Below are 26,532 nucleotides of genomic sequence, written 5' to 3'. Positions count from 1 at the left end.
TTTCTCAATTGAGAAAAAAAATGTTTATATTATGACTTTTTTATTTACTTAAAGTGAAATAGTGTGATCCAATAGCAAGTTTGTTTTTAGTGTGGTTTTGCAATTGGATATCTGTACAATAGTACATTCAATGACTTATGACTGTCCAATTTCATATACTGAAGCATTAGTCTTGAGTTGTTAAAAAGAGAATTGCTATTATACTTTCTCCAAGATAAATATATCATGTGTTACTGCATAGTGAGTGTTCATATCCACAATCCATTGTGTTCAGCACATGCAACCGAGGCACTTCAGAGAGCTAACAATGAAAGAACAGGTCATTTTTCTTAAATAACCTTGACCCAACTGGCACTGTCCTTCATTAAAAATGAAAAATCACTCATGCTTCAAGACAATGGGGGCAGCAAGGGCAGAGATTGATATTTGTAGGTCTCTGACGTAGTCACAGCTCATTGGTTTCCCACCATCTATCCGCTCATTCATCCACAGAGCCAGGGATGAAAACCCTACTGGCTTTTGCATTACGACCACAATAAGGTCAAGAGAAAGTTAATAGAAGCTCGCAATGAAAGGAGCATGATAGACTCATGACTAAATGCATGTTTAAATACACATACTGTATGTGTTTTTGCATTATATATATATATATATATATATATATATATATATATATATATATATATATATATATATATATATATATATACACAGCTAATAATTAAATATATAGCTTTATATAGTTAATAATTCAGGGGGGGGGTAATAATTCTGACTTCAACTTTGTATATATATAAAACAGTTCTGTGTAGTTGTCGAATCTGATTGGCTGATAGATGTGCAATAACAGCACATGTACAGCCTCCTTACCATGCTGTATTACTCTGCCCACACAGTGACAGCAGATTAATAATCTCACTAGAGTTTGACAAATATTGCAGCTGTTAGACAACATAATGTGCTTTTAAGGCTTTTTTTTAGGCAAGGTGACAGAGACAGTGTAATAAACCCTTTGAGATAAACAAATCATTATATAACAGGTAAGTGACATTCTTAGTCAATCTCTCTCTCTCTTTTGTATGTTGTTGTGCTGTATTCATACCATAGTAATCTGGTAGTGTTTGCTTTGCTTTGCTTTGGCTTTTTCAGGGTTTGCAATATCCCAATTGCAGCAGAGAAATACTGAGATATCTCTGTAGACTGATGGCATGTCATGCCGTTCAGCCTTCTAATCCTAAAATGTGAGCAAAATCACCTGTTCTGTCATCACTTTAGATATAATTACGCTAGAGAATTATTGAAATACTAGATCTAAGGTGACGTTAGTGAAGTAGTAATGGTTTCTGCTGTTCTGAAGTCAGCTGCAGATGTGAATGAATGGCGGAAGAAATTAGTTCATCATACAAAAGGATTTTTAGACTCTGCATGTTTGATTTTCTTTTTTATCTACACTTTTATAAATATATAAATCATCTGCTTTTGATACCTTTCTGCTTTTATACATTGAATGGTTTGCTATAGTTATCCTTTATCTTTTCTTACCTTTTATTTTTACTGCTAAAGTGGTGTTGTGTATGCACCTTATATATGTACATGGATTTCTGTACATTTATATGTTGTTTGAGGACTCTAATCTTGCGGTATGCAGACTGTTAGCTATGTGTCTGTTCTGTTAAAGTCACAAAGAGGAAATAAGTAAAAATATGCTTATAAATAAAATATTTTAAAAACATATGGTATGCCATGCAGTGAAATGCTTTATCTTTCAGACACAGCAAGTTGTTTGTAAAATGGGTTAATAACGGAGAGAAGCTGCATGAGCTCACTGCATGAATGATTTTCTTTCCTCCATTAGATACGTTAGATATGCTTAACCTCACAACCTGGGGAAAAAATAAATAAATTAAATAACATGGAAGTGACATCTGCGCTCAGGGAAGAAACACACCTAACCTCTGCTTCCTGAGGACAATGTTCATATGATATTTATATTTTCTGCTTGGTCTATAGAATCTGCTTCTAAAAAATAATAATAATTTGAAGATGCTTGAATTTGGCAAATTTCCAAGACATAAGGACAGACTGACTTCATTTTGCAGTTTTGACTTGCATTATGAGAGCAATCAAGAACAATTTACAAAATATCTTCTATGTTGCAGTCACCACTCACTCAATCACTTTACTTCGGTGTGGTGAATGATTTACCAGGGGTTGCCACCCCAGAATAAACCCCCTCTACTAAATAAAACGTCATATGTTCAGAATGACTTGAGTAGCTTTAGAAACTGCTATTTTCTACTTTATTTATTTGTTTATTTCTTTTGTTAATAAGTTCTTACATATAGCAACTCTGAATTTAGTATGAATGGACCCTGAATTGCAATCTAGTTTCACGAGTTTACACTTACTTATAATTAGATTAAAGCTTGGAATTTTAGTCCATAACCAAAAGTATTTGTGAGCTTAATGTATGATTTCAAGCTAATTTAAATCATTTTGCTACAAGAAATTATAAACTTTGCTGTTTCAACAAAGCTTAATTGTATAAAATTGTTTATAATGAAGACTCACACACTCCCTTTCTTTCAGTTCTTCCCTGCTTTATCAGAGGTTGCCTCAACAAAAAAAGAAAAACATCTATTACTTTGGCATATGTTTTACACAGCAGATGCCCTTCCAGTCACAACCCAGCACTGATAGTACAACCTTGAGTGCTGGGAAATAACCACATAGACGCTCTTCCAATTACAAACTATGGAATTTTTTTTTATAATTATTTATCCAATTTACCTATATGACATCTTTGAACTGTGGAGAACACTGACTGGAGCACTTGGTCTGTTTTGCATGAAGAGAACTCCATGCATGTTCTGGTACAGCCAGTGACCTTCTTGCTGTGAGGTAACAGTGTCAACCACTATGCCACTGAGCAGTTATACAAAGACTGTACAGTGTTATTTTACATTTGGTAATTAAATTTCTGTCTAAAGACTCTTACACTCCCCAGAAAAAAAAAGGAAAATAAACTTTACATATACATTAGGAACAGTATAACAGAATTTTTTTTGCAGTTTTAAAACCTTGACTTTTCCAAACCGAACCTTGAAACCCATGCCTCATCACAATGTAATGTTTTTTTTTTTTTATACTGTGCTGCCCTATTGCACCTTGTCAAATAAAAGAAAGTCACGTGAATTCTAATGAATATTACTAAATGGATTGCAACAAACATACAAAAAAGGTTTTGTGTTTACAAATTACTAGCACATTAAGACCCAGCCAATACAGCAGAATGTACACACTTACACTTTTACATTTTGCTCTGAGTTCACTTCCCAGCGACTGGGGTTCTATTATTTCATCTTCTGCTGGGAAAAGCAGTTTCCAACAGCCAAGATACACAGCTTTAATAGTGAAACAACCACTCCCTGAGGCTTGGTAAAACAAGAAAGCAGTGAATTGTAATGTTATCTGTATTAAGGACAGTTAAACACACACAAATACAGTTCACAGAGGGTCTCAGTGGACGTGCCAGCACTCACAAACGCAGCACCTGCTACACGATGCCTGTTCAGTTGATACAAATACAGTCCTGCTGACAGCAGAGCCTCTCAGCCCGAATCAACCTCTGCCTCCTCAGCAGCGCTCTAATCCAGATTTATACCATCAAACCACTTCAGAGACAGAATAGATTTCCTTTCAACAGGCACAGGATAAAACTTAAACTGACCAACAGGTTACACCTTCTCATGACACTTTCTTTTGTTCAGATGAGATCATTTAAAAAAAAAAAAAAAAGTTGATTAATGCAAGCACAATATTAACCAAGCACATGATAATTTGACATTAAATATTTAAACTTTGTTTTAAAGAATCATAAAAAATGTATATGTACCACATTTTCCACAAAAAAGGCTATTTATGCGGAAATGTTTTCAAAAAGAACCATTCTTAAAGTCGGAATGAGATTAGAATATATTCCTCTTATTTTTATGTATAGAGTAGGGTTGGGCATCTAAGCTATAATGCCGATCCGATACGCATCTCGATACAAAGAATACGATCCGATATATTAGCGATACATTTGTGACATATTGCGATGCAACACGATACGATTCACACCCATATCACGATACGATGCGATATTTCAGCACTAATTAGATCAAGTTTATGAGATGATGTGAAAGAGGATGCTGTGCCATTGAATGAGTTTGATTATTTATAAACCAAGCAAAACCAAGACTTTTTTTTACAAACTGGCTTTTCTCTCAGAGCCAGAGTGTCAGTTTACAGTAGAGGGCCATTTTAGAACATATAGCACATATTATTTAAGTATTTTCAAGATAAACAGAATGTATAAGTGCAATATATATTAAAAAAATATGTATATATTTGCACTCTTTCAACATAAATAAATTTAGCATTGCACAACAAGAATTGTGATTTAACTTTTCAACTATGAAAACAAGTTTTACAAAGATATTTTGCCACTGATTATTCAAAACTTAAGGTCGTGAACTAGCAGTGTTATGCTGCTTTGAAACATCACTGTCACTGTAAACAACAGGCTAATAAAAATATAACAAACCAGCAATCTTCTTGCTGTGAGGTGGTCAAACTACCCACTGTGCCACCGTGACACCCAATTATTTTTATCATTATTATTATTAATATTATTATTATTATAATTAAATAAAAATTAACAGGAGGAGGTGTTTAAAACCTTCGTTCTCCGTGACACTAGGCTGAATATCTTTGCAGATGAACAATGCAATAGCATTCGTTATTGGCGTAGAGCGAGCAGAACTGTTGCGCATGGAAAAAAAACTTGCAATGCTTTTCTCACCACTTTTGGAGCTTATTGAAGCAGTGCGAAAGCCGGCGATGCAGAAACACTGGAAGATGCTTTCACAACAACACCGTGGCGTCGCTTCAAGTGAGATTTCAGATTAGTCGTACTGCCCGCGTATTTTACAGATGCGCGGCACATTTTGCAAATTGCATCTTACCTGTCATGTGGTCCATCCTTAAATCCATAATGTTGCTTGCCATACTTTAGATTTAAAACTCAGTGGGGAATACAATGTTTGTTTTGCTTCTCGCACTTTCTGAGGGCGCTCCACTAGCTTCATCCGCACACCTGATACACTGAGTTGTAGTGTGTACACATCCGCAAATCCGTTGCTAAGGCTTACTTTATGTAGGTCGATTAAATTATGCGCCAAAAACAGGTTGACAACACTTGTTAATAAATAAAAAAATACATTCTATATTAAAAATATAAGCTGTATCTCGGAAAAATCGATGCATCTCGCAAAAACCGATGTATCTCGATTTGCTTCCAAAATTTCATTCATCCTCTGCTGCTCAACCGATGCACTCGCATCGTGCACGCGCATGACCGCGTATCGATACATATCGGTTAATCTTCCCATCCCTAGTATAGAGGAGTGCTTGTTATACATGATGCATTTGTGCTAGAGGGTGACATGGCAGTGGACTTTTAAACCTCTCACTTCCCACTCTCATAAAAAAAAAAAAATCCCAATCCTGTCCCATCCCAATCCCTAAAAAAGGGAGAAAATTCAGTCTGGTCAAAACCCCAAAAGAATGACTCCCATTCCATCGCATTTTGGGCAAGAATCTAGGCCGGAATATCCAATATAGATAGCAACATGCCCCTTGCCCATGGTTTAGTTGAACAAAAATCAAACCTGTAGTTTGTTAATGTTATTTTGTTGAACTGTGTGTATTTTGGCGTGGCAGTGGCGCAGTAGGTAGTGCTGTCGCCTTACAGCAAGAAGGTCACTGGGTCGCTGGTTTGAACCTCGGCTCAGTTGGTGTTTCTGTGTGGAGTTTGTATGTTCTCCCTGCCTTCGTGTGGGTTTCCTCCGGGTGCTCCGGTTTACCCCACAGTCCAAAGACATGCGGTACAGGTGAATTGGGTAGGCTAAATTGTCCGTAGTGTAAGAGTGTGTGTATGAATGTGTGCGTGGATGTTTCCCAGAGATGAGTTGCGGCTGGAAGGGCATCCGCTGTGTAAAAACTTGCTGGATAAGTTGGCGGTTCATACCGCTGTAGCGACCCCGGATAAATAAAGGGACTAAGCCGACAAGAAAATGAAAGAATGAATGAATATGTGTATTTTACTTATTAAATTGTATGTAAATGATCCACATAAACCCACTCAATTTCAGTTTCACTACTTTAATTTAAGAGTCCCACTATTGCTATGTGTCATTTCTGCTCTGCCTACATTCATTTGTCAATATTTTTTAGCATTTTGTTAACAACACTAATCTTTTAAGGTTCCAATCAGTTCCCAAAGGATGAAATCATGCACTGCCCTACATTACTTTCTAATTTCAGGACTAGTTCAGGTAGATGTATGTCACAGTAGAGGAATAAAAAACAGTCCTACCTTCTGTTTATGGCGATTTTAACAATAGGGTATATGCAGACGAAAGGGGAAGGACTTTTAAATTTCAGTATCCTGGGTCAAGCACTTTTTGTGAACGGTATGCCACTACAAAGTTGGCGAGTTTAAGGTCTGTTTTCTTTAAAAATCAACGTTCTCAATGCTATAAAATGGGTCTCAGAATGTGCAAGAATGTGTTTTTCCCCGCCATGTCTATAAAATTCATTCATTCATTTTCTTTTCAGGTTAGTCTCTTTAATAATCAGGGATCGCCAGAGCGGAATGAACCCCCAACTTATCCAGCATATGTTTTATGCAGCGGATGCCCTTTCAGCTGCAACCCATCATGTCTTTAAAATATGAAAATAAATTTTACCCCACCATTTTCATTGGCATTTCTGCATTTGCCTGCTAATCCTGATGGCGTGAACATGTAAATGACTTTTCTTTTCCTTTTTTTCCTAAACATAACCATGAATGCTGAAGACTATTTAACTGATTATATTTTAACAACATTACAACATTGATGCTGTAAAAGGAACCATATACAATTTAAAGTCACTTTTACTGTTCACCGGAGGTTTAACGGTGTGAGAAGAAACACTAGCTGTGCATATAACCCATTAGGAATCAAAAGTAATTGATCATAATAAAGCATCAAATCAATTTAATAAAATTATTTCTAAAGGATCATATGACATTGAAACTTAAAGGTGCAGTAGGTGATCTGCCACAATGCTAGCCTGTTAGCATAAATCTCTGTTAGCATAAATCGTCCGTCCCCTGCCGTCCAAAGCCAGGCCTCCTGAAAACACAAGCGCACATACCGCATGACAGCAGAACCCTTTCTCATGTGTTGAGTTAAAGCTTGGCTGGCGTCATGCAGGAATTACACTCATTATTACACTCATTTCTAAACCACACTTACATGCTATTTCTGACAGAATATTCAGAGTAGTGGTAAACGTCACAGGTTGTCATTGTTCAAAAATGAAGCAATATAAATATAAAACCATCTTAAGCTCAGTAAAGTAGGCTAGGCGAAATAGCGCTATTTTCTGATGTTTTGTAGTAAAACTAAATAAAAATCTACATTATCGATGCAGTAAATGGTCCTTATGAAACTGAAAATAGTCACATTAATATTTCATCAGATGATTTCAGTTTCTGAACAACACTTTAGTGCCTATAACCCATTCATAACAGCCTAGTCTACATCAGCTCTGCATGACAAAAATAGTTTCAAAACAGAACATTACCTGTCTAAGAGAAATACTTCAGCCATGGTGTCGTCCTTCCTCCAGTGTGCAAAAGTAACTCAAAAGTAATATTGATTCAGGATTTAAAAAAGGTTTCGATTCAGCATGTTATTACCTCTCACTCTCGCTCTCTATCACTCTCGTGAACGTGCAAGCACAGCAAAGCTGCATACAAACAGGTGTGCAGTAGCTAAAATTTGCATTTGCTTACAGTTTGAGCTCCGTATTAGAATTATGGGAATTATCGGCCCGACATTTTAATTGGACATTTTTTAGTCTTATGCCTCACCCAGAATATAAAAATACATAAAAATGCATTTAGATCATTTACTTTAATCAGTACAATTGAAATGTGAAGAGACTTTCAACCACAACAACAAAAGATGTTTCTGAAGACAATCACCTACTGCACCTTTAAGTAATGGTGTTATTGCAACAATGGCCTTGCAATCAAAGGGGGAAAAACACATATCCTTATTTTAATTGTATTTTTCAATCAGTATGACACAACTACAAATGAATACATCCTTGGTAAGCAGAAATGACTTGTTCTAATAAAAAGACAAAATCCAAAATGCTAATCATAAAAAAATATAATTTACGAATTACTCGATACAGCAGTTCTATGAAAAAAGCAAGAGAAAACTACTTATAAAACAAAAACAGCTCAGCAATAATATTAACACACTGGCTTTTACAAAAATAAATAATAAAAAAACATTTTAAACTACAGAACAAACTTTATAAAACATCTGAGGGCAATGAAATTCTTCCAAAAATAAGAGACAAACAGGCTGCTAAAGTCATCAAAACATGCAGTACCCCTCTTATAAATAAAAGCAGACTTGAGTCAAAGTATTGTGATGCTGACACAGAGAGCCTGTTAAAGTGGTAATTAGTGGGTGAGGTCTTCAAGAGTGGTTTAAAATGAGACTCTGCCTAAGTGTAAATGAACATTTACTCTGTTTTCCTGTGAAGCTCTTTGTGGTGAACAGACCCAAAGTATATATTAAGAGCTAAAACGGAGCTTGATTCTCCAATGTGTGTACACAAAAACATCAACAGTGACGTCAAAATGGTTATTTTTGAATTTGTGCGTGCTCATCTCCAGACAACAGTAAAGATTAACTTAGGATCACACAGGACAGACACTACTGTGGCATTTGAAAACACAGCATGCTGGGTATTGGATCTCAAACATAGATCAGAGCGATTAGCATAGAAATCTGCCGTTCCATCTCCCTAATGAGAGGAACTGCCACAGTGTTGGATTAAAGTTCAGGATTAAAAACTGCTTTATGAGAGGCCTGTGTTGGCAGCATCTGAGATCTGGTCTGTGATCAGTGTGGCCAGGACATTGCTAATATAAATGATAAAAGATGGCCATGGGGATCTGATGCCCAGCATGCTGTGTTTGCAAATGCTGAGCGATCATTAGTTAAAAGGATAATTCACCGAAAAATTGAATTGAAGTCATTTGCTCACCCTGATGTCATTTCAAACCCAAAAGCCTGTTAGTTGGCCTAATATCTTTTGTGTGCCACAGGGTGGGAATACAGTTAGGCACAATATGTCAGTGAGCAAAAATCTTGTAATGTATTATCTTGAGTTGAAAATAAACTTTAAAAAAATAATTGATCGGAAAAAAAAAACTTTTTTCGTTTTAATCATTTATTCATTCTTTTTCTTGTCGGCTTAGTCCCTTTATTAATCTGGTGTTGCCATAACGGAATGAACCGCCAACTCATCCAGCATATGTTTTACGCAGCGGATGCCCTTCCAGCAGGAATACATCACTGGGAAACACCCATACACACTCATTCACACAGAAACACTACGGACAGTTTTAGCTTACCTAATTCACCTGTACTGCATGTCTTTGGACTTGTGGGGGAAACCGGAGCACTCGGAGGAAACCCACGCGAACACGAAGAGAACATACAAACTCTTTTTTTGTTTTATTAAAACTTAATTTTAGCCATTTTACTTCAATTTATTATTAGTCATTTCATTGCATTTACTTTTTTTAATTAACAAGCAATTAAGTAAATGAAAGTTTTAGTGACAAAAGAAAAAAATATATAAATATAGAAGAAAATGACAGACAGATTGTGTGTATATACACATAGACAGACAGCAGATAGACAGACAGACAGACAGACAGACAGACAGACAGACAAAAAGATAGGCAGATGATAGATATACAGACAGACAGATGATGCATGGATATTCAGACAGAAAACAGACAGACAGCAGATAGAAAGATGATGGATAAATGGACAGACACAGATACCCAGATTAAATACAGACAGACAGCAGATATACAGACAGACACACAAACAGACAGAGAGCAGATAGACAGATGATGAACAGATAGACAGACAAACAGACAGACAGACAAACAGCAGATAGGCAGACTGACTGACTGACTCACAGACAGACAGCAGACAGACAGACAGATAAACAGATGGAAAAACAGACAGACAACAGATAGACTGACTGACAGACAGACAGACAGACAGACAATGGATAGACAGATGATGGATAGTTAGACAGACAGACAAACAGATGACAGACAGAAAGACAGCATAAAGGCAGACTGACTGACTAACAGACAGACAGACAGCAGATAGACAGACGATGGATAAATAGACAGACAGACAAACAGACATACAGACAGCAGATGGGCAGACTGACTGACTGAAAAAAGATAGACAGATGGTGGATAGTTAGACAGACAGACAGATGACAGACAGAAAGACATCAGATAGACAGACTGACAGACAGACACACAGACTAACAGACAGACAGCAGATAGACAGAAGAAAAATAAATAGACAGACAGACAGACAGACAGACAGATAAACATGGAAAAACAGACAGACAGCAGATAGACAGACAGATAAGCAGATGACAGACAGAAAAACAGCAGATAGACAGACTGTCTGATTGACAGACAGAAAACAGATAGACACATGATTGATAGACAGACAGCATAGACAGATTGAATGATAGACAGATGACAGACAGACAGTAGATGAACGAAAGATAGACAGACAGATAAACAGATGACAGACAGACTGACAGACAGCAGATAGACAAATGATGGATAGATAGACAGACACATAAAGAAATGACAGAGATTTTGTCAATGTATACAAACTTGTTGTTACTTAAGTAAAGCTCAATGTGCATGTGTTTGCAGTTGTCTAATAGTAAACTATAAATAAAATATTTGCAGTTAATTGTTAATCTTTTACTTTTGTTATTTTGCAGTGGCTCTTTAAATCTCCAATACAGCATAGTTTTTAAAGCATTTTACTGAACAAGCTATAGAAACGTTTATTTCCTACCTTCAACAGCAACAAGAGTACTAGAGAAGCGTGGGCTGATCTCAATTCAGACTGCAAATGTCATAGTAAGTACAGAAAGAAAGAACGAAAGAAAGAAAGAAAGAATTTCAAGTCCACTTCACATTATTTTTTATCTAATTAAAAAAATAAAATTTGTACTTTGATAATACATATTAATAAGTTAATAAGAACTGAGTGTAGGTATAGTGTGTCCACAGTCACATTGGAGTGATATAAACACAATGGGCCCTATCATACACCCGGTGCAATGTGGCCCAAGGGGGCCCAAGGCGCGACGCAATTGTTGTTTGAGTCGTTTTGACGTTTTGCGCCATGCTGTTTAAATAGCAAATGCATTTGCGCTCAAATGTGCGCCCATAGGCGTTCTGGTCTAAAAAGGGAGGCATATTGAGGCGCATTGCTTGCGCTTTGCTATTTTGAGAAACTATAATAGTCTGTTCTATAGACCAGAATAAAGCCAGTCTAAAGTCCAGCGCAAAGCACATTAGTTGTGTATCTCGCTTACACACTGCTTAACACACACAAGATGTAGAGCAATACACAAATATCTTTACATATGAAAAATAATAATAATAATAAATAAAATAAATAAATAAATAAATAAATATATATATATATATATATATATATATATATATATATATATATATATATATATATATATATATATATATAGCATATAAATATAAAGGATTAAAATATTACAAAACATATTATTTTCTAGCCTATACATAAATATAAAAAAACATACTTTCATGCCTTCTTCATCTCAGGGGCTTTTTCAGTTTATTCGTGACAATTTGTTTTTGCATGATGTTATTATTATTATTAGCAGTATTATTTATTATATCCACATTTATATTTGTTTTATTAAAAACAAGCTTAGATTTGCCAATCTGTCAGGTTTTAGACCATATGAGCCATAGCATGTGTATTTGGATATAACTTTTTTTACACACTTCGTTATTTTTGTTAATTTCTTAGTTTGCTGGAAATTAGAACTGAATTTAGAAATAGTTTTGAAACAAATCTTTGCGCTTAACAAACAAAATTAATTATTTATAGGCTAACTAATGTCTGTGGGTACAAGGTTTCCATTTCCACGAGAGTGAAAGTGAAAGTAGATAATGAGGAGGCCTTATCTCTCATTCTCACGCTGCAGATGCTCTGTTTAACTGTTTTCTTGCTGGTGAAACACTCAGTTTTTTTCTCAGCAACTCTTAAAGGGAATGGAAGATGAGACTCTGATTGGTTTATTCTCAAAACACATCTATAACTCATTAAGAAAATAAGTTCAACCCTTTTAGTCCATGAGTTACAGCGCAAAGCAGATTTTTCCGTCCTTATATTAGCAAAAGTGGATTCTGACATGCCTTTAATGCGTTTGTGCCCTGCGCTTTGCACTTTGCACATGGATTGTCAAAATAGAGCCCAATAAGTCTCTTTTCTTAAATTTCCTGACGTTAAAATAGGGCCAAATCTATTGCATTTGGAGGCAAATAGGAGTGACATAGGAGTGCGGTTTCCCCGCTCACTGAATTGATTGTCAGCTGCGTATTAACATGCCTTTGTAGTAATGCGTATAATCATATCAACAAGACATGACGTGCACAAAGAAACTGGGATTAAAAGATCTTTTCAGCTCTCTGTGATCATCAATCAGCATCAAATGTGTTTAAGAATGAGTTTTACAAGTTTAAAACCTTTTTAAAATAGGGCATGTTTGTAATAAATTACAGCCATCTTACCGTCTTTACTTTATCACCACAGCTGCATGTCAGTTCAATTATAAAATAAGACGATTCAACCCCGGTTTGTGGATGTTAAATCAGATCTATTTTGTACATCAACATGACAGATATCCATTCAGCAGTGGATATTAATGTGTAATCTGTCACATTTGCGTGCAAAAACAGTGCAGAGTTAAACGTGCTTTGTGTGTGTGTGTCTGTGTGTGTGCATGAGTAAACTTTGTAATGACAGTGTGTGACTCGCTGCAGAAAGGCTTGAATTAACTCCACAACAAATACATCAAATAATCATTAGGAAAGTTCTTAATGTAGTATTTCTCACAAACGTTACTTACAAACGTTGCTGTTTATCTGACGCAGCAGGCGGAGATTGAGGCACACTCTGACAGGCAAGTGGGAACGGTGGGCGGGGAGAATTAGCATTAAAGGCACAGGCCACAAAAACAGCTACACTGTGTTAAGAGCAAAAAATCCAACATTCTGAAAGGCAGAGATGGGGGACTCGAGTCACACGACTTGACTCAAGTCAGACTTAAGTCACAAAATTTAGGACTTGCGACTTGACAAATATCCAAAAAAAAGACTCGACTTGACTTGGACTTGGGTATCAAGACTTGAGACTTGACTTGGACTTGGCTGTCATGACTTGAGACTTGACTTGGACTTGAGTTAAATGACTCGAAAAAAAACTTGTTTTTGTTAAATACACAACCGTTTGTTATATATTATGCATTTAAAAACAAAACAAAACCGAAAGCTTTAAGTCACACATGCGCAGTATTAACTGGACCTGGACTGGATCTTTTGGTTCAGAAGAACCGCTTTTAATTATTAATTTGAACGATTCATTTGAAGGATTCATTTGCTATTCGGCCATCAGAATGCGGTGATGAGAATGGAAGGCGCTCAGCCAAAGTAGCCTATTTTATGCGTTTAAAGATTACAAACAAGTCGACTAATTAAAGTCTATACCATTTAGTCTGACTTGAGCGGGCCGTCTAAGTATATTTAGTGACACGTTTGTACTGTTATTATCATTCTTCTACACTGTTTTGTATCCGCCTGTTTTAACCAAACATTCGCAATCGATGTAGTGGAAAATCCTCTCTCCTTACTCGTTTAAACTGGCTGAAAAATATACCTACACCATTAGTAAATCAAAACATTAGCCTTCTTTAAATAATCTACACAATTAAATCTTGTAAATATGATTATTTATGAATATTTTTAGAGATATTCTGTTTTTATTTCTTTTTCTGTCATTTATTTCTTATTTGCTGTATATTTTATTAATTTGATGATGTCATTAGGCTTATACATAGACCATTTTATATACATATCTAAAATGCTTTTGCATTCAAGTTTGCTTTGAAATTGAAAGAGAGAGAAACAGATTTGGCCTTTCACCGGTGCACATTGCTCCCGAATAGGTAAGAGAAAGTTGATGTCTCTTTTAATTTTTTTTTTTTTTTTTTATTTTACTTTAACCCATTGAAAGTAAACTGTATAAAACATTGTCATAATAAATGAAAGTATTGTGAAAATTTGAATATGTTTTGTTTGTCACATATAGGTAACTATTTATGTGATGTGGGTAAATGATGCGTTTCAATCCAGCTACCACCGCATGTATATTTCAAACCTGTAATAAGCACTGATATTGTATAGTATTGTATTTGTATGCTAATGTTTAACGTTTAAGTTTTTGATATGCAAGGGGTAGGGCTGGGCGATTTGGCAAAAATAAAAAAAATCTATTTTTTTTTTATAAAGTTTGACCGATTCACGATTTCGATTTCGATTTTTTTTTTTTAATTGTTACTAGTCTTCTCAAAACATTACAACAACATGACTGAAGTAACATTCTCTTTAAAAGTAACTTGAAAAACCATCTGGTTAAGGAACATTGTATTTTAAATGGCCATGTCATACAAAAATCAGTCAAGGTGTAAATAAATGTAAAACAAATTCATGAGTTAAATAGCGTTGCTGAAGATTTGAATAAGAAACATTTGTGTAAATATTGCACTTGCAGGAATACAGAGGTATTTTTTGCAAGTTTTGCTGAGTCTGGGAAAGATTGGCTGTAAGCTCGGCTTTGACTTTGTCTTCTGATTGAATGACAGGTTGTAAAGCAGCTGCCTTTTCCTTAAAAAGATACAGTGGAAGTAAAGGACTGAACATGGAAACTGTAAAGCCTAATTTAACCTAATGTGTGAAGTTGTGGACGTATAGCAGGAGCAAATACAAGTACCAGATGTGTGTCTAATATAAATAAATATAGTTATTCTATTTTTTTTTCCCCCTTTTAAATACCGATCATTTGATGCGCTTTGCTCCACTCTCTGTATTATGCTGCCTGATCTGTCTGGTTTTCAACTAGGTCCGCTAAATGACGTCATGGGGGCGGGTACTTTCATTTTCACTGCTTCAGTCCCTCACCTCTACTCGTGTTCAAACTAAAAGATCGGCACGGTTTTTCACATGGCAGGCATTTACATCCTTCATACATGTTGAGATCGAGTTTATCGACTTGATGAGGGAATGTCTTGACAATCCACACAGACGTGACTCATACATGACTTTACGCTTTAACAAGCAGTCAAGCAGGTCGCACACCAGAAGCGCCGCGGCACATGACAGTTTAAACTAATCACACACCAAACGCGCACATTCTTTGCATGATATTTAACATGAAACTAATAAGATGGCGCTCTGTGGTGCGGCTGAAATATGACCTGTGTCCTGAATCGTGGCTGGGCGGCGCCGGTGTGTGTATAGAAACCTGTTTAGAATTCTAAAATCAATGGCGCTGTGTGGTGCTGCGAGGCGTGTCGCCGAGAGGCGTTTCTGGTGTGCTTCCTGCTTCATAGAGTGAACCAAAGCGCATTGGTGCCATTATAATGTATTAAATATTTATATTTTTAAAAATCGCGATTTCTCGATTTGATTCAAAATTAAATCGTCTTAAAACGTAAATTCGAATTTATCGTAAAAATTGAAAAAATCGCCCAGCCCTAGCTAGGGGTTTAGTTTAATAAAAAAAGATTGCATTAAAACAGTCTGTTAAATGCTATATTCCAGTTTTTTAGTCTCATGCATCTTTTTAAAAACTATTTATCGGCTGTGTCAGACAACAGACAGACTTAAAGGAAGAAGGTCTCCCGCAGCGTTTGTGAGAAATACTACAGTAAGTAACTTTACCAATCAGTACTTGTTGTGCAGTTGCATTGATGAGGCACACACAATATCGTTACAAAGTTCACACTTGCGCACACTTACACACAGATACACACGCACACCGCAGCTGACACACACACACACACACACATGTTAATGCCCGCAGCTGTCTATCAATTCGGTGGGCAGGGGGACCGCACTCCTACGTCAAGTTGCGGACGGTCTGAAAACCGCCCCAAATGGTCCACCGTTTTTATGTTGTTAAACTGAAAAAAAGGACTGGGTGTGTTTATATCACCTCAATATGATGGTCTATACTCTATATATACACATATGTCTGTCCAAATAGCTTGAAAAAATAGATTTTTCACCATAGGTGCCCTTTAAGATTGGTTTTGTGATATAGGGTCTCGTTTAATTAAAAGTATAATATTTTAATGGCTTTGAAGTTAGCACACACATTCCCCTGAGCAGAAAGCCATCTGATTCATTAGTGATGAAAGTGTCATTTCAAATGACAGTTTATATACTGTGTGTGTGTGTGTGTGTGTGTGTGTGTGTGTGTGTGTGTGTGTGTGTGTGTGTGTGTGTATTTATTGACTTGAAAGTGACTTGCTAGACCAAGCTACAACTTGACTTTATGTGACTTGAAATAAGCAGTGACTTGTCTTGACTTGAGTCTGACAAAAATTGACTTGACTTGCTTGAGAGTTTAAAATTATGACTTGAGACTTGCTTGTAACTTGCACATGTGTGACTTACCCCCACCTCTGCTGAAAGGTGTTTTAAATAATCTGATGGGTGTTTTGAGCTGAAACTTTTGTAACATATATATTGTAACATATATGCTGGAGGTAAACACTCCGTCAACATTCCATGAAAACGGTCTGGGTTCAGTCGACAGGACGGTTTACGACTCCTGGCTCCACAAGTCTGGGTACACTCGACAGACTTACATAATCAAGGGAGACTGGACAGTTAAGCCTAGATCTTCAGAGACATTCCTTTCTTACACACACACACTCAACCCCCCCCACACCCAAAGGACACTAGTCTAAAGAAAAATTGACTGAGAAACCAGGGACCAGCACAGAACTAAAATGTTATGTTTGCAAACTTTGTATCTCATTTCTGACTTTTCTTACCTGTATAACCCCTCATATAACCTGTACGTGTGGTCCCTTTGGGCCTTTTTTAAAGCATAAATAATGTGAGGATGGGAAAAATTATGTTGATGTACTTTTAAACCCCCCATGTTTGGTACCGATGGGTTTCTGCTGACATTTTACAACACATGATGCATAGAGCAAAATCATAACTCACATTGCTTTATTCTTTAAATCCCTGTATTAAATACCTGTCCGCATGCTTTGGGCGGACACTCAAATTTGCATACGAGCAGCCTCGAGACAAAGGAAAGATTCGCGCTCAAACTTTCCCCTGAAATCATTGGTCAGAATGCTGAACGGGTTGTCACGTAACCCGCAGGTATAACCAGACTTCTCCCAAACATCCTGCAGAGAGTAGTCCGAACAAAGATCCCATCGACGGTGGCCCCTTTGAGGGCCACACGGCTTCCCTACTCCGCATGGACTTTCCCGCCACGCTTTCTTATTTTCTGGCAAAGTAAACTCAGTTTAAAGTTTGCGATCGTGTTCGTCCGAACTGTATTACAAACTCAACCCATCAAAAAGCACATCAAAGGAGTTTCATCAGGGAGAGACCCGCATAAAGAGAGAAACCTCCAGACATGAAAGTCCAGGTATTTTTAGTTATGCGAATAAGCTGTGCCCCTTTTATCAGAAAGGTGTTTTTTATAATCTTGGTGGTCCTTAATGGTGCGTGTGGAACTGAAAGCTTTGTCACTCTTTTATCTGAAATCTCTTATTTCCTCGCTTTGCTATCTCTCTCTCTGTTTGTACATGTTTTATAGTCCCGTATAGACCCGATATCTCCATGTGGTTTACCTTTGTTCTATGTTTAATGTATGTGTGTGCGTTTTGTTCGTTATCTGTCTGACTAGTCAATAAATTCCATTATAATCAAATGAATTGTATTATTTGCCTCTTGAGAAAATGTCACTGAAATACAGATTCCCCTGCCTAGCTATTTTAAGTGATCAAAACTTATAAATGATTCATCTACTTCACAAGAAGTAGCAATTAAATTCCCTTTTTCTAAATGAATAGATCATCACCGTGTCCGCTCGGAAAAGCGGCGGCTCTAGTTATGTTTGTTTGGTCAAGTTAACAATAAATTGATCCAGAATATTAATGATTAATAATAATTTGGTATTGTTGATAATTAATAGTCATAATCTGAGAAACCGCTCGGTCACGCGGGCAGGATCATATACAATCATGTTTGTTTGACCAAATTGACTGAAGCTCAGCCGGAATATTAATAATTAAGAATAAACCGTTATTGTTGATTATTAATATTCATAAAATGAGCTAATTTTTGTTAATCTTTACAGACACACTCTGGAGACAAAAATTACTTAAAATAAATCTTGAAAAAGGAGTAAAATAGGTGCCCTTTAAATATTATGCAACACAAACACAAAAAAAAGTATTTCTCAAGAAGTGTGTCTCTAGTAGATCTCTATATTAGCACAAAAAGTCAGAGCAAAGATAATGTAGTTATATACTTATTTTTTGTCTCAACGCACCCTTTTGCTCTGAGGATCACGGTTTATTCTCACACTTTTATATGAAGTTACTGGGGAGCCACTAAACACTGGCCACATCCCAGACTGCTGTGTAGGATGAGGGGCTGTGTCCCTATAGACAACAAACGTGACCTTTCAGCTCTGCTCATCTGGCCCTGCCGTGTGGAACGGGACACAGATTGTGTACATAGAGCTCAAGTGCACTGATGCTTCGCTGCAGTGAGCCAAGAGCAGACCCAGAGTTCAAGTCAAATAATCAAAGCACGCTGTGGCGTCCAGAGCACCACACCCTGAACTGAGCCCTCACAATCGTGCCTGCGAGGTGATATCATAGAGCTGAGAACAATCCCAGAGGAGTTCTGCCTGACTGACATGCTCTCTGTGTCAGATTGCGGTCATTTCCAACACTTACGAGAGGAAGAGAACAGCACAAACAGATGTAGATAAGAGAACTGAGCAGTGAGAGAAAATGAGAAAAGAGAAAAACAAGGCAAAAGGAGGACAGATAAATACACGATGGGAGAACAGGAAAACTGTTAAATAAAAAAGTCAGTGTGTGTACGGTATGCACATGTATGTTTGTGTCTGTCTACACTTAGAAAGCGGAGTAAACCGAACTGCTTTTAAAGGAATTAGTTGACTTTTAAAAAAGAGAGTAAATCCATTGCCTTAAAATGAAGTAAATTAACTATCTACTTTTTTAAAGCATAATACAGTTTCTATAGATCTTGTGCTAAACTTAAATAATATATCTTTTTTGGTAAAAAAAAAAAAAAAAATACAGACCTATAGGCTTACTGTATATGACAGACAATCTAGCTCAATCAGAGCACAATCTAACTAAAAACATGATGCTTGCTGTAAACTACGCTACATTATTTTGAGCATCCGTTATGACATTGACCTGTTGTAGTCCAGCTTATGTTTCCTTTTTAATATTAAGATTTTTCCTTGAAATCTGTAATAGGCTACCACTATTAATCCTAATCTAAACACAAACTGGTCAGTTAAATAAAGTATTAATCAAAATAATATTACAGTGAAACATTCTCAGTTTCAGAGTAGCTGTTATTAGGCTGAATAATTTTCTGTTAATGACAATCTATATTGTGCCTGTCAGTTTCACTTTTATTAATTTAATCAACAACTTTGACCTCAATGAGCCAGGCTTTACAAACTATTTGCAGCACTGAAAGTATTCCCCACGGAAGAATATACTCAGTCGGAAAGATAAGAGAACAGAAACGTTTAATATTACTGAATAAATTTACGGAGCGGCCCACATCGCATCTGTGCAGCCGGTGCGCAACTAAATCGCTTGATGCATCCCTGAGACACAGCGCGCAGACCTCAGGTATCTATGGACACTTCCAAAATTTAGCAGCACAAAGGGAAGAAATCAGTGCATTGAGGACCTGTCCATTGTATTATTGAGCCTTTTCTAATTTATAATTTTCTGGTAGCCCTACTTGAAGAGCAGGTAATAGCCTAACCCCAATGTTGTAAATGCAATCTGCTGATCTAACAGACACAGCGCAACATGATTTGAAGAGTTCAGATGCAAAAACCTCTAAAAGCCATTTAAAATTTCCTTCAAAAATGAGCATTTTCAGCAGACTCCTGTGTGTAGGTTAAGTAATTTCGAGTTTGTGGCAAAGAATGCACTCTTTTAAAGGTTATTAAAATGAAGTAACTCAACATAATCATAAGAGCCTGAGAAAATTGCTCATTTCCAATGGAAATTTCAGATGGCTTTTAGAGGTTTTTGCAACTGATCTCTTCAAATCATGTTGCACTGTTGCATCTGAACTCTTTATTTAGAAACGGCAATGAACTCCTTGTTGCAGGTCAAAATGAATCCATTCAATACAAAACTAAATGAATTTCTTCACTGATTACTTGTATTAACAAGAACAAATAGTTTTGGAGAAAGTTTTTGGAGTTGTCATGAACGTAACACAGTTTATATATATATTCACACCTAACTGACAGAAGTCACCACACTTTGTCATGTTTTGTTAAATTAGAGTGTTTGCATTTTTTCAGAGCTTGTTTTCACCAAATGAAAATGCTCAAACTGTGGTTGTTTGTCATGGATTATCTGAAAAGTGACGTGATGTAATCTGGTGACTGTACATGTTTTTCTGTTTGTGTGTGGTGTGAAATTATCTTTAAACAGACATACTGTATACAAAAAGATTAAAAAAAAACAGCAAACACTGAACATTAAAAAATATAGATAGAACAATGGACAGACAGCTAGATACTGTGATCAATTTACAGACAGATAAAACAGATAATACATAGGCTGATAGACAGAATGACTGATAAATGGATAATGAGATCAATGAGTAGAAAAATGTAGCAACAAACAGATAAAACAACAAAGAAAATAGACAGACAGACAGACAGACATACATACAGACAGACAGATACATGGTGGAAAATAGGCAGATAGAAAGATAAATAAATAGGTAGAACCGAGACAGACAGTTAGATCATTGTAAATATATATTCCATATAATCCCTAGAATGTGGGTGAATGACAGTAATTGTAACGTGAAGGAAAGGAATAACTGTCAAAGTTGAGGAAAAGTGCAGAAGTCCATGACAAAAAAAGTGAAAAAAGTGGATAATTATATGCAGAGTTCACATGCAGGTTTTGTGTTGAACTTCATGTGAACCATCTCTTTCTACCCTCTTGAAATGTCACCCCCGTAGTGAAGGAGAAAGAGAGAGACTGAGGAGAGAAGATGAGAGAGATAGAGAGAGGATGTGTTTCGGCATAGACGATCAAAACAAGCCCAGCAGGAGCACTGAAGACACACCAGAGACTCAGGAAAGCAAACACTGAACAGGTCAGAAGCCTTCAGAAGTGACCTCACCCTGAATCCAGCTTAATATCTCACCGTCATGGGATGGAGGATTAAGAGGCATTATTTAAACATGAGAGCGGAATATAAATCCCTTTCTGGCAGCACTGTGCTATATTACTATAATGTGATGTGATGCTACAAAGGTGGATTTTCAACCACAAATGGGAATGTTTACAAAAAAGCACCATACTTTTTTTTATCAAAAATGCTAACGTTTCTTCTAACTTATTTTTGAGCGCTAAAATTCTTTATAAGGTTGTATTGCATCAGAAAACATACATCTACTTTAAACCTAAAGTTTAAAATCCAACCCTGGCTCATTCGGAAAATGTACATTTCGGGAGAGCACCAAATTTGGCCTAAGAGGTACGTTTTTTTTTAGCAGTTTTTGTTTTCGCAAATCCAAGAGGGGCCGATGCGTGCTCTTTTTGAAATCTCAAATTTCTCTTGCGACTGACTGACTGACCAATCGACTGACCCACCCTCCACCTTTTCTAATCCGAACCGATAGTGTTAGCACCGATAGACCCACCCATCCACCAACCCACTTCCCTAAACCCAACCGACAGTTTTAAAAAGCAATCCAGAAAAATCCCTCGGCTGATTTTTGACCTAGTTTTTAGATTTTACCACATTTTCACCCTGTTATTTACTTCTTTATTTTAGTTTTTTGATTCTGTTTTTGTCTTACCTGCTTTCTGGAACCGTTCTTCCCTGGACTCAAACATCATTGTCATGGTCAACTCCTCTCTGTGTCTCAAGTTTGCTGACGTACATGGCGAGCAAATTGGTAAGAGCAGGAAAATACGTTGATACGAAGGTAAGCAGTCAGCTGGTAAGCTCCAAAAGGCTCAGCGTCATACCGCCCCTTATTGTTCATTTTAAAGTCGAAATAATATATATATAAATGTATATAGAGCTGTTTTCAGAATGAGCATATGTTGGTAAAATCCATGCATTTGCTGAAGCAACCATTTCAGAACTGTCGACTGTGTCGAAAATTAGTTGAAAATGTGGTTATTCTTGGCTTTAATATCAGATTCAAAGATTCATCTGTTGAAAATCCTGTGTTGTGCCTCGGGCCTGAACACATAACATTCTTTTTATTGACTAAAATCAATCCTCATTTGACTCACACTGACATCGATCATTACTCTCTGAATGAACTGATAAAAATGACCAATTCCCTGTCAAATTGAGGTTTATTGATCAGGGATAGAAATCATCTTAGTTCAGAGAGTACAGATTCTTCTTATCCAAAGAAAACCATAGTAGTAAAAGTGGTAGGGAATGCCACAATACACAATATAAAATGTAATCAATGGGTACGACTTCTATTGTTCAATATGCATATGGAAATTGCATTTTTTCACTTTTGGATTTAAATTTAAAAAAATATTTATCATTTTCCTTTAATCACTCTCTGAACTGTCTCAGGTAAGAATGTATGTCCATGTACTGAAACACTTCACCCCACAAGCAAATGTCCCATTAGTGAGTGCTAAAGTTGAAGGTGCTTTCACATGTCAGCACTTGAGCACATATGAGACCTGAAGAACACACTGTATGTCATTATTCATAAGCTTTTGTTATTTAAACATTGAAACTCAAAGTGCGAAGTGAAAACATTTTAGAATGCCTCATCTGAACAGATGGATGACAGTTACGTCAAGCCAATTAAGTCTTGCATCTCAAAGGACCTGCCAACTTTTAATTGTTTGAAAAATAAACTGAACCATGAGAAGTCTGTATTGTTGCACCCCTAACAAGTATATCACACACAAAAAAAAAAATCTGTGCAGTTTTGCATTATTTTTGCAACAGCATTTTAAGGAATTAAACTGAAATTCTCAGTTCAGTTGAAGGATTCAAAATAGGACAGCATGATATTGGAAAAATCTGACATTGAGCAATTCCATGCAAATGTCAACCTTGTCATGAAAAAAAAAGGTCTTCAAAATAATAAAACGGTTTCTGTGTTTTTTGTATGTAGGCTTGTATTTTACAGTACTTTAAAATTCTCAAAATGTCTCTCTCTGTCAATGTTTTAAAACAATTATATTTGATTTACAAAAGTCACACAAGAGCCAATTTCACATCAGTCACATCAATAACAGAGAGATGACACGTCCATAACAAAGCTTTTTCCTTTTAAACGCAAAAATGTCACATAAAATAAAATCAATTTATTTTTTTTTGCTTTAAAGAGAACCAACTCTTATACTTTGGATTAGCATTGTTTCTTTTGGTTTGTGCAGCTTAATTCACAGAATTTCTACAAAGTGTGTTGTATGCTGTAAACTGGTTAACTTTTTGTCACATCCATAACGCATGTTTCTTTTCCTCATTTTAAATCTAAAAAATGTTAACAGATTGAACATTTTTCTGATCCCATAACTCTGTGTGTAGTTGTTTTAGAAATAAACAGATGTTTCAATAGAATGGTTACAGACTTTCTCTGTGAATATATGTTTTGAGATTTTACTGCAAATGTCACATCCGTAATGCTGGAATTGCTCCATTGTGACATTTTGTTTTTCGGCAATATATTGCAATGTGAATATCATTTCACCAGATTAATCGAAAAGTTCTATTTGGAAAGATTTTGTTCATATAGATAGATCAGGATGATCAAGTCTGTTTTTATCCAGTGCATTTGCATAAATTATAATAAATTACAAAGCATATATAAATACAGCAGAGCAAAGATAAAAGTTAAATTAATAGTGCTATATGGTTTTCTGGAGAGTCTAGCAGAACAGATATTAAACAATCAAACATAAAACAACATAGTCATCATTGTATAAATTAACTCATTCATTCATTTTTTTTCAGCTTAGTCCCTTTATTAATCTGGGGTCACCACAGCGGAATGAACCGCCAACTTATCCAGCCTTTTTTTAAGCAGCGGATGCTCTTCCAGCTGCAAACCATCTCTGGGAAACATCCATACACACTCATTCACACAAGGGGGAGAATATGCAAACTCCACACAGAAATGCCAACAGACCTAGCTGGGGCTTGAACCAGCAACCTTGCTGTGAGACAATTGTGCTACCCACTGCGTCACCATGCTGCCCTATGAATTATTTAAAAATAATAATATCTTTATAATTTAATCTTTAATAAAGCACTTAAATCCTGCAACGTGACTATTACACACATTGTGATATAGATGCTTAAACGATATATTGATCAGCCCTAATTCAAAACCTTGGATTACAAATGGCACCTTCTCATATAAATGTGGTTGCAAACTCAACCACAAAATCTGATTGTAAACATACTCAAATGCAGAGAAGTACAAGAGTGCACCCTTCCTGCTTAAAGAAAGACCAAGCAGAGATTACAGAGAGAGAGACTACAGACAGCTGCGCAAATAGAAATAGAAACTGTCTATATGACAAAAAGAGAGAGAGAAAGGCAGAGAGAGAAAAAATATCAAACAATCAACTGTGACTGACAGATGGAGACACAAACACAGACAACAGAGCAGACATAGGAACAGTCTTCAATCAGTCTGCAGTCAAAACAATACTCCAAACAATATGTGAGATACTGTGACAGATTGGAATCGACTCAAGATTTTAACAGTGAGTGGTTGCAGTTTTTTTTTTTTTTTTTTTTTTTTTATTGCTGTTGCCAATATTAACAGAAACCAAACTGGCATACAATATACAATTCAAAAATGTTAGTGCTGCTAGTGTTAAAAAATAAAACAAAGCAATTGAAATATTAGAATAAATAAATAATCCTATAAAAACTGTGCTGTGCATAAGTGTACTCAAATTAAAATGAAGCTACAATTAAATCTTTGAAAATATGCTAATTTAAAAAAAAAAAAAAACAGAAAATTATTAAAAACTTTAAATTATAACAAAAAATCATAATGTGGAAACTGTAGAAAATCCTGCAAAAATAATAATAAACTGTAAATGTAACATGGAAAATGCACAATATTCACTCAAAATTGACATTTTCTGCAAAATCTTCAAAATTATTTGAAACAGGACATATATAAATCACAAATATTAGATCCTTTGACTTACTGTCTTATTTATCAGGGGTCGCCACTCTAGAATGAACCAACACATTCTCTAGCCCATGTTATCCGAGCGGACAACTCCTGCAATTCCCAGTGCTGGAATTTACACTCACTCAAGGCTGATTTATACTTGTGTGTCAAGTGCACACGTACGGACCAGCACAGCCTTCGTGCGGTCACATAGCTTTTGCTGTGGCTGATGCGCACCTTTCAAAAAATGACCTGTGAAGAGCATGGGCGGTGTGGAGAGCCGTGAGCCCGATAGAGCAAGTGTTTTCAAGTGTCGAGTCCTTTTGAAGGAGCTCCATATGGAAACTTGTTTTGTGTTTACCTTATGACTAAAGTTGTTGCATGTCCGCCGGTTTCTGCCTCTGAATGAGTGAGTTTGAGCTACTTGTACATTAAGGTAGTGTTCAGAAAAAACAAAACACCTGCGAAAAAAATCGACACGGAGGAACATAACATAACCTACTGCCAGCTAGCATTGCGGAAGTGTTACTGCAGAGCAACACAAACAGCATGCAGAAGTATAAATGCACGACTATGTGCAAGGCATGCGCCGTGGGTCACGCTGATCACTTGACACAAAAGTATAAACCAGCTGTCACTCACTCACTCAATCTCTCTCTCACTCACTAAATAAATTAAGTAAAAGTAAAAACATTCCTAATCATAAGAAAAAATAAAACAGGGGAGTTGAAAACTTTTAGTTAGCAAAATAAAAAGATGTAATTTTTTATTGAATGCATTGTTCTTTGTTTACTGTAGGAGTTATGTTTATGAACAAGGATAGGGTACGGGAACGGCATATACTGTAAATAAATAAATATCATTATGTCTATTGGAAGTCCCCATAAAGATAGCTGTAAGTGTGTGTGTGTGTGTGTGTGTGTGTGTGTGTGTGTGTGTGTGTGAGTGAGTGAGTGAGTGTGGGATAAACTTTGTGGTGTGGCTTGAG

General features: G+C 36.3%; 1 protein-coding gene and 1 long non-coding RNA gene across 6 annotated transcripts in view; one reads left to right on the top strand and one right to left on the bottom strand.

The window, feature by feature from the left end:
• The window catches only part of atrnl1a (attractin-like 1a), a 473,626-nt gene that overhangs the window by 428,321 nt on the left and 18,773 nt on the right, over positions 1 to 26,532 (bottom strand). The window lies entirely within an intron of this gene.
• Positions 17,501 to 23,971, top strand: LOC141377170 (uncharacterized). Its single transcript, XR_012389275.1, has 2 exons — positions 17,501 to 17,744; positions 21,375 to 23,971. It is a non-coding gene; the product is annotated as an uncharacterized lncRNA (long non-coding RNA).

Source organism: Danio rerio, chromosome 13 (assembly GCF_049306965.1).
Source record: "Danio rerio strain Tuebingen ecotype United States chromosome 13, GRCz12tu, whole genome shotgun sequence".
Lineage (NCBI taxonomy): Eukaryota > Metazoa > Chordata > Actinopteri > Cypriniformes > Danionidae > Danio > Danio rerio.
This window is presented reverse-complemented; position numbering and strand designations above follow the sequence as displayed.